Source organism: Camelus bactrianus, chromosome 8 (genome assembly GCF_048773025.1).
Source record: "Camelus bactrianus isolate YW-2024 breed Bactrian camel chromosome 8, ASM4877302v1, whole genome shotgun sequence".
NCBI lineage: Eukaryota > Metazoa > Chordata > Mammalia > Artiodactyla > Camelidae > Camelus > Camelus bactrianus.
Window position 1 is genome coordinate 84771062 of NC_133546.1, and position 7517 is coordinate 84778578.

Here is a 7517-nt window from a genome sequence, read left to right on the forward strand (position 1 = left end):
CTGTACTCAGGGTTGTTACAAATCTTCAATTGTTTAAAAATATACATTACCAGGGAGGGCAATAAAATGAAACATGCCTGTAATAGCAATGAATTTGCACTGGGAAGGTAAAAAGGGGATTCCTGCCTTCAGAATTCTCTCCTTTCTCCACTCCCCAGCACAGCCAAGCTCTTGAGTGCACATGTACACACACAAAGCCAGTTGTTTTATGTTTATAGAGGGTAAAAAGAAAATGCAAGACCACCATGCTGCATCGGGATCTCTGAAAGAACGTGAGGAAGACGGTTTCCAAAGGCAGGTGAAGAAAGTACGCGTCCTTGATGAAATCAGTGGACAGAGATCTATGGACACTGAAGGGTAAGACATTCCCGTGTTAATTATGACAATGTGTGAATGAATGTGTGGAGTTATGTGGATATTGTAATACATTTCAGAATACTTACCACCATATTTTCTTTACCATATTCAATCAGTACAGATGTGCATTTATTTTTCGACCTTGATTTCTGTAATCTGCTGCTTCTGTTCATTCTAACTGGTTACCAGAGTCTTGTTTGTATTTAGTTTGAGATTTTAGCGGGTTCTTGGACCAGATTTAGTCACTTCATTATCTGGATCCCCCTAGGTCCATTTTTATTGTCCTTAGGTTTCAACCACATCAAAGTGTCATGACCTGCCATGTGTCTATCATTTTTAATAAACTCTAGACATTGGGTAGAAAATAGAGAAAATTTGAGGCCTCGTGTGAGGTTAACTTGCTGCAGAGAAGGTGGGCATTACAGCTGGCAGGTGGTCAGGGCGCCAGCAGCGCTACATCCTGTTAACCCGGTTAGCAGCTGAGATCAGTCAGTGCAGCCAGCTTTCGTGAGGCCCGTGTGTCTCCTGTCCACCTTTGTTTCTGGCATGTAGCTCTCGTGGATCCCAGCTAAGTCCTGTGGGTCTCTCTAGGGATCACCTTCGCTGACGGACAGTGAGCTCCAGCTGCCTGACTGCGGTGCCTGTGCATAGGGGGCACCGGCTGCCGGGCTGCTCTGCATCTCAGTGGTTTCCTCTGCAGTTACCGGATGACCCCCGGGGAAGGTGGGCCCAGTCCTGGGCTTTCTTCTTCTCCATCTTGGCCTCATGTCCCTTTCTGGCTTGTTAGCAATTTGGTACATTTGATCATGGATTTCATAATTTGTCCAGAGTTTCCTGTCATTCTCAGGGAGAGGTCATGGACATCACACCCATTAACCCGCTTTCAAAAACATTTCCTTATATTTCCTAAAGGATCAGGTTTTGCTCCAGGTTTTGACTGAAATCTGGGCTCTCTGTGGGAGAAATCAAACAAGTCATGAACGCTTGCTTTACCCTAATGTGTTTGGTTGTGATGACTTGGTCAGACCCTGATTCCCACGTTGAAACACAGTGAGCTCGCGCTGTCCCAGGCACAGGAGCCTAAGCCTGGTGGGGGGGGCACAGAGCACACCTCACGTGGGCTTTTCCTGTGTGTTTATGCATAAATGATTAGGGGTGGGGACGCTGAAGGGAAGCCCAGATACCAAACACTTGCCAGAGGCCTGAGTGTAGCTTTTTCATATTTATTAGTGGGGGTACTTTAATTCTTTCCTGTGTATTTATCAGCCTGAGCATTTATGGGGCAGGGCGAAAGGAACATGGAATTCTTCCCTTCCAGTTTCTGGGAGGGAAACTGGCAGAATTTCAGAGTTTCTTTCCCCTCTCAGGAAGGTGGACATGAATGGATGTGAGCTGGTGGGAAAGCAGCAGCTGTTGGCAGCAAAGGAGGAGGCAAAATTGGCTGAAGAGGAGACAAGATGGTACAAGTGAGTTCAGCTCCTCTGCACCTGCGGCTCTGACAACACCTGTTGGATTTTTTGAAAACTTTTCTAAAATGTTTAGACACAATATCATAAACTGACCCAAACAAAAGACATTTGTATACATGGCTTCACACAGGAGGAAAAGTGTTAAGTTTTACATATGTTAAGTTAAACGTTTAACTTTAAAAAGTATTAAGTTACTAAGAATTTCCTGGTCCCAGTGCTGGCCAGACTGAGAGGAGAGACGGTTCACAGAGATGTTTCTGAAGGTGCTATAAACCGTTCTCACCCTGAGGATAGCAGTTTAGTGTAGCGTCAGTCGGACCAATACACATTCCCGTGCTGCTGGGGAGACCCAGGTGTAAGAAGTAGGGTCAGGATGTAAGGAAAGGAAGAATCAAGCTTTGTGATGAAAGATGCTCAGCACAGGACACGTGAGGGAAATGCTGAGAACGGGAGGGGGAAATGTGTCAGCGCAGAACCGGGCAGGCGTTCAGTAACAGTGACGGAAGGAGTGGCTGCAGCGACAGCTTTGCAACTGCTGTGCTTCTGCAGCCGTGTGCAGTGTGTCTTGAGTGGTGAGATGATGTGTGTGAGTGTGCAATGCAGATAACATGGACTGGGGCAGATTATTTAACAGCATACCCAGCATTGTGTCTTCTCTGATGGAACAATTTGTAACTCATAGGATAAGACTTGAAGAATGTCACGGGCAAATGCGGGAAGCAGAGATCATTTGGAGACACCAGGTAACCTGCCTTCCTCCTGACACACCGAGTCCTCAGCACCTGATGCAGACAGTTATTGTGGCCCTGAGAACCCCTAGCCATGGGGTGTTTCTTGATGTGTTGACTTTTTCAGGTCACTCTTGCCGAGAAGAAGGCCCAAGACAGCTCGGTAAGAATTTGTTTCCTTCCTTCCCTTTGTGCACAGTCGGCCACAACTGAACGTGGATGTGTTTTTCTCACACAGCTCAGGGCTCAGGAGCTGGAGAGGGAAATCTCTGAATTGAGAAGGGAAAACTCTGACCTGAGAAGGGAAAACTCTGACCTGAGAAGGGAAAAATCCTCTGAGCTGAGAAGGGAAGTTGCCCACCTGAAACAGAGGTACAGAATTTTGACACATTTTTACGGGTGTTTTGAGATTTTTAAGGACTGGTTGTTTTGTGCCTAGTAGAGGAATTGGTGGTGTAATTTGTATTGAAGCCATTCTTTATCTATAAGATTGAATGCAATCTGCAGATGGAGGCAGGCAGAGGAATACATGAGGCAGGAGCCCACCCCAGGAGGACCGTACAGGCTGCAACCTCCCCTGAGAGGTAAGGAGCGCACTGTGAAGTGCGGCAGCTCCATTTCTGCAGCAGGAGCTGCCCAGTGGGCTGCTTTTCCCCATGGGTAGTTGTCGGGTTTCCTGGACACCACACCACACACTCACTGTGGGGAACAGTTTCACAGCTGGGTGACAAGATGCTGTTTTCTTTACATGCTATCAGCCAGCAGGGCTCTGTCCCCTGTGAGTGGTGGAGCTCATGCCCCTCCAGGGACTGCGGGCCGCCCCCCAGTCTCTTGGTTGCCTGGCGTGGCTGGCATGGCTGGATTCTGTGCACTAGAAGACATGAGTGTCAGCCCTCTCTTCCCGCCTGGACACGGTTTTGAAGGCTGAATTTTCTTCTCATTTCAGGAAAATAACATGGATGACGTTTTAGAATGAAGGCAGTATGTCATAACGAGAAAAACATTTTTCTTCATTTGCCTTGGTGGATAAATATTCTATTCAAGATCTGCTTTAAGGCAGCAGGCATTTCTTCACTAATTTTGCAGGTCCCTTCGTTCTTATAAAAAAGCTTGCACAGTGACCTAGAGTAGCCAGTTAGTAAGTGACATGACTACATAGCCTCCCTCTCCCAGAGTTAACGTGTAACTCTAAAGTCTCCCACCAGCTACTCCATGTAACTCACCATTCTTTTGCCAATTATTACAACATGAGTCATTGAGGCTTCTTTCATAAATGTTTACGTGACATCTGGTCACTTATACAAGACATGCGCTGTCAGAGAGAAGTCTTTTAACAGTTTACCAACAGGCTGAGGAGGAAGAGGTGGAGCTCACAGTCAGGGGTTGTTGATACTCTTCCTATGAAAGACCCTTCTTACTTTAATGTATAATCTGTATACAGACTGATTTGCCCTGAAGTGTGATGTGAGTCCAGTGTGTAAGTGTTGGTTGACAGGGATCTGGGCACTGAGACCACATCCAGGGTGATTAGCTATGAAAACACCTGAATCAAGGCCCTGTGGTGTCCTCGTCATGGGACAGGGGTACAGTCTCCCCTCGTCCTCGTGGAAAACTGAGGTGAGAAGGAGACCTGCGGCCTCTGTGAAGAGACAAGGGCGTGGGCGGAAGTGAGAGCTCTTGGAGGAGGGCACGGAGGGCTCGGCTCGTGCTTACCCCACACGGCATCTGTCAGATAGAATACGCCTTCAGCGCTGCTCTCCATTTACAGCTTCACAGAGGGATGGCAACCCTGTTAGGAATGGAACCACCTTTCCGGCTCAGGAGTAAGATGAAACCAAAGTAAGTAATTTTACTCAGTTGTGTTGTGGTGGTCATTTTGTATTGAATAATCTCTGGAACTAGCATTTTCTTTTTGAACAAACAATTCCTGGCTTTGCCTGTGGATTGGGAATTAGGGGAAAAGTATGCCCAGTCATCACAGTGAAGTTTGGTAAAAGTATTTTATCGCCAAACTTTACTGAGCAGCCCAGGATGCAGGGAGGCCCAGGGCTGAAGGAGAGCATGCAGTGTAGCTGCCAATTGGGCACAAAGAGCAGGGGAGGGTGCAAGGTGCCGACGAATACTGCGTTGGGTTTCGGCTCTTGTCGGTTTTGGCGCTTTTGTCTGTCATCCAACCAAGCCCTCCTTTCTGTCCTGCAGGTCACCCCGTGGGCCAGAGGGCCACAATCTTTCCAAGGACCAGCCTGCGTGGCCTGCCCCGGGTGCGGCCCGTCATCGCCCACCTGGGCACCTGCTCCTGGTCCCCCTTGGTGCCCTGTGCAACCTTGCCCCCACCGCCAGATGCTCCGCTCGGTAAGAGGAAAGCATAGTCCTCTGTTTCTTCCTTGAGTCACAGCAGAAGAAGGGCAGATCGCTCTCCGGGGCTTCCCCGTGCACGGGCGGCCGTGACTGGGCTCACGGCCGTGTCCCTCTGGTCCCTTAGCAGACGCACTAGATGGACCGAGTCTTCCCCGTCCTGCCCTGGGGAGGGAGGTGTCTGTTGTAGAGGGAAAGAGGGCCCTCTGAAGGAGGGCAGACGTATCGGTTCTGCACACGGGCCTACAACAGACACCACGTTCCGGGCTCCCTGGAGGACAAGCCCGCCCCTGTCACTGTCTGCAGCAAGTGGAGCCCTGAACTTCCACAGCCGATGATCGGTTATGGAAGAAACACCCGAAACCGGGGCCTGTGGTCTCTTCAGTCAAGGGTCCGGAGACCTGTCTCCCACTCGGTCTGATGTGAGACTTTGTGTGATACGGGGAAGAAGGCCTCAAAGATCTTTTGCGCTTCAGCAAACTAACATGTTTTCTAAGGCAGTGAACCGTGAAAGAGTGTTTTGTATTTTATTTTATCTATGCCGAGAAGCTAGTTGACTCAGGGAAGGACATAGGTTAGTGGTAAATAGAATGCTTGCTTAGCATGCCGGATTCCGTGTGCTCATTCCCGGTACCTCCATTTAAAAACAGAAGAAAAGAAAAAACAAAAACAAGAGCAAACTTCAAATGTTAGAAATACATATTGCGCAAACCCAAATTCCATATCCATGATTTTTACGAGTTTTCTTCTTACTACTTGGTTTGAAATATATCCCAACCGTGACTTAAGCATTTTTTTTTAAGAAAATGCTCTAACTCTTTGAAAGTCTTTTCTGCCACTTTTGTTTTGACACATCCACGAACGGAGATAGACGCACATGGTGGTTTTAATATACATTCGTGAATATTCTCATTAATGTACCTGTAACTACATTTTACAGATGGTGTGTCAGTGTGCCACTTTACAGAAGAGAGAGGAAGAGAATCTTCCTGGGATGAGGTACAGTCTCTTGTTGTTAATGTCCTTGTGTGACTATATAAGTACCAGGGGATTCTGAGACATAAACCGGGGGTTGGTGTGAGTGTGCATTTTCACGTTTGCATCTGCTGATGAGAATTTTTGACTTATGTTTTTAACTTACAGTTTAGGATGTGATTCTGTGCTTAATGCCGTAGGACTGGATAATGCACTTGTGTTCATTTACCAGACTCACCTAGTGAAACCAGTGTCTGTGTGGGCATTCTTCTTTTCAGGGTCTTTCCCTTAAGGTTTATAAGAGGATATTGAAAAGAAATTCATCCCTGGGAAAGTTAGGTGTATCTTGGATTTGGTTCTTGTTTTAGCCATCCTGACTTGAAATTAATTAAGTGATGTTCAATTTTCATGGCAGCATGTTTTGTCTTCCCATTCCACCACCAGTAAAAGTGGTCTAGTTCCCTTAATGCCTTACGCTGTTTCCCACCTGCTACTTTTACTCAGGCTGCCTTTCCCCAAAGCCCCTCCACATCCCCCCTCTGCGCTGGATCTCTCTTTTATGAAACAGTGCGGTCTTCCCAGCATTCCCTGAGCTATCCACATGCAGCGGACCCTCCTGTCCTTTGTGGCGTTACTGTACCCGTTCACGTCAGTTGTAGAGTTGTTGAAACATTTCTTTGCTGATTTGTTTTCATGAATCCTGTGCCTCTGGCAGAACAGAGAGGAGAATCAGCCTTTTACTTGTACCGCAAGCTTCTCCCATGATAGGGCTTATGTTCTGATAGCTTCGGTAAATAACTGTTGTCTACCAGGCTGATTAAGCGTATGCAAATGATCTGAAGTTCGGTTCCTGATTTATCTTGTTTTGTGTTCCTAGGAAGGGGCGGATAAGCGCGAAATTACAAAACCGGAGTATGCTACTGGGACTGTAGAAGTGGCTCCGCAGGAGCTGACGGATCATAAAACACTGAGCTCTGATGGTGGAGCACACGGAGCTTATTATACACTGCTTAATTTAGTGAACGTGGCTGGCATTCCTTGTCCTTCGTGCCAAGAAAGAATTGTGCCCTGGATGGAAGGGTATATGTAGCTCAGCAGTAGAGAGAATGCGGGCTTAGCATGCAGGAGTTCCTGGGGTCAGTATCCAGTTCCTCCAAGAAACGAGTGTGATACGGGGAAGGAAGGAAGGAAGGAAGGCGCATAGATTTTGTTTCGCTTCAGCAGTGTCTTCGCAGGAAAGCCTAATCCTCCATCCTTTTATGTGGTTTTTAGCCGACGCGGGACCTGGCGCGGCTCCGGTGTGGCCCGGCAGCGCCCGCCCACCTGCGGCGGCCCCGGAGGCCCAGGTAAGTGAGGTGGTCATGCTCTGTTGGACCTCGTCCTGGGAAAGGAGATCTTCCCGTTCTCCCAGCAGCCGTTCCTGGCCTCGTCTGCAGACTGTGTGTCCTGTGACGTGTATGGCGTGGCGTGTCGCTGCCTTATTCAGACTCAAAACTCTTGCCCAGGAGCCAGTGGGCTGCTTCTCCCGGGAGCCCGTCTCCTTGGCTGGTGCGTGCAGGAGCCATGAGGGAGTGCTTAGGAGCAGGGGCCCGCAGACATTGACTGTGGTTTTCTCGAAACAGCGTGAGGAGGG

The 7517-nt window shown here is 48.3% G+C and overlaps 1 long non-coding RNA gene across 1 annotated transcript; it reads left to right on the top strand.

Annotated features, from left to right (window-relative positions):
* The first annotated feature begins 223 nt into the window (after window positions 1-223).
* LOC141578502 (uncharacterized) lies at window positions 224-2722 on the top strand. The gene is made up of 4 exons (XR_012508884.1): window positions 224-357; window positions 1725-1823; window positions 2509-2569; window positions 2682-2722. It is a non-coding gene; the product is annotated as an uncharacterized LOC141578502 (long non-coding RNA).
* The last annotated feature ends 4795 nt before the right edge of the window (window positions 2723-7517 follow it).